A 2425-nucleotide genomic window follows, 5' to 3' on the forward strand; every position below is an offset into this window, starting at 1 on the left:
AGGGACTAAACAAGTACAAATGGGGAAGATAGAAGCTGTATGGCGATCATCAAGGGACCAAGAAAGGCTCCAAAAGCTGAGACAAGTATCTTCCTTCAGAGTTTACAAAGAGAGAGCCTACTCCAAGAACTGGTGCCTTGAATTCAAAGGTCTAGTCTCCTAAACTGTGAGAAAATAAGCTTTTGTGCTTTGAAGCCACCCACTTGTGATATTTCTATTTCTATGAGCAATGCTAACAAACTAAGACAAGTGGGTTTCTATTATTTTAAACAAATCATTTCTTATGGGAATAGGTTTCTGCAGGAGATGATCTAAATGTACAGACAAAGATCTCTGTCGTATGGCAGCGGTAGAGAGTTAGCAGGAGGCACACAGAACTAAAATCACGTCCCATTTCAGAAGTCTCCTTGGACTGAGTGAGAGTGCATCCTTTAACTCAGGGTCATGTGCACAGAGTTTTAGTGCCTGTGGACAATGTGATTCTAAGATATTTGACCACACAGCACATTTGACTTGGAAGGAGTGTGTAGAGAGGTTGGGTCCACAGGTTCTAAAATAAGATCCTCCGTCACTCACTGAATGACTTCAGGCATGTTACTTGTCCACTCTCAGCCCTGGATTTCCAGAAAATTCACATTTGTGCTAGTATTTTCATATGTATCCCCTTCACTGAAATGTGAAGGGTCTAGTGAAAAAATTTTTTAAATCAAAGTAATTATGGACAGAAGATAACTGATGATTTTGACCATAAACCAGTTGTTGATATTAACACATGGTAACCCCATGTGTCAGAGGCATTAAAAACCCAATGTGCTCCATAGGGCTCAGAGGCTGATTTTTTTAGTAGATTATCAGACCTATTTTCCCAAGGCACCTCTAACCACAGTCTAGCACATTTACAGGGTAACTAATTTTACCCCACCTTGACAAAGCAAGTCTTCACTTCCATCCAGGAGGGCTAGCCACGGCCCTCCTGCTTTGGCGACTCATCTTCCCCTGAAGTAGCTTACCCTGTGTTGATGCTTACTAGGTCTAAGTTGGAGGTATCAGTGCTGGACAATGAAGCCAACTAGAGATCTAGCCCCAGGTGTAGTCATCACTGATCATGCCCTACCCAAGTCCTAGACAGGAGGAGAAGAGCTCATTTCCTTCCCATTGAGGGTGTGGGCACACCTGCTGGCTGAGGTTGAAGGTAGGAAATCCTACCATTGGTTCCTTTCTCATGCAGCCCAATGACCTGCCACGTGGTTCTTTTCTCTTTTTTAAAAGTTGTAGTAAATGGACTTGAGGGCACTTAACAACAACAGGAGTAAATACATATGCTGTTGTTGTGTTGTGAAGTACTGTAGTGTCAGCTCTGACTCACAGTCACCCAGCATAGAGTTTCCAAGGAGTGAATGGTCGATTTGCACCATTGTCCCTGCAGTTAGCAGTTCAGTGCCCATTCTGTAGCGACACACCAACACTCCTAAATATGTATGTAATAATATGCATTTCTGCATTCTTCACATATATGATTCAGTAACATTAATTATGTTTATCATGCTGTTCAACCATAACCATTATATGTTTCCAAATGTTTCCATCACACTTAATAGAAGCTCAGTGTCCAATAAGCAATGAGTTCCCTTTCTCTGCTCCCTCCCAGCCTCCCCTGATAACCACCAGTAACTTTAGGTCTGTGGCTCTTTCTTTTTTGGCTTTAATTATCTGGAAAGAAAATCAAAGAAAAGCACCAAGTGGGAAAACATTTTAGGAAGCATGCTATCCTCCTCCTGAACCTGAGAATTATTATTTATAGAAAATCATCAGTAAATGTTATACACAGGCTGAGCAAGTTGTCTGATGCTGCAAAAGCAGTTTTTAAAGTCCAGAAATCTATTTCTCACAGTTCGGAATCTATAAATCCAGTTCAGGATCTTGGCTGTGGCAATTACTTCCTTGGTACCTCGGTGATCCTCACACGGCATCTGTGTTCCCCCATGTGTGCAGAACTCTCTGTGCTTAATCTTCTCTTGTGATGATTCAGAAGAAATTAGATTTAGAATCTGCTCTCCTAGGGTTTGATCTAATTAATACAACAAAAACAGCCTAGTTCCAAACAGGCCAACATCCACAGGTATATAAGGGCTAGGATTCCAACACATATTTTTGGAGGGGACACAACTTAGTCCATAACAAGGAACTTAAGGCATTATGAGAGAATGCTAGAAAGCATGATGAGATGGGACAGCCAAGAGATGGAGAGAAAATCTTCCCAGTTGGGGAGGAAACTTCTTGTTGGGAAATAGAGGCAAGAGTGACATTGAGAAAGGTGAGTCAGACCGAATTTTGGAAGGTGTGATAGGTAAATGATGTCCCTCATGGATATCCATATCCTAATCCCTGAAACCTGTGACTATGTTACAGAACAAAGAGGACTTTA

The sequence above is a fragment of the Chrysochloris asiatica genome, unplaced genomic scaffold, assembly GCF_000296735.1.
Source record: "Chrysochloris asiatica unplaced genomic scaffold, ChrAsi1.0 scaffold00049, whole genome shotgun sequence".
Classification (NCBI taxonomy): Eukaryota; Metazoa; Chordata; class Mammalia; order Afrosoricida; family Chrysochloridae; genus Chrysochloris; species Chrysochloris asiatica.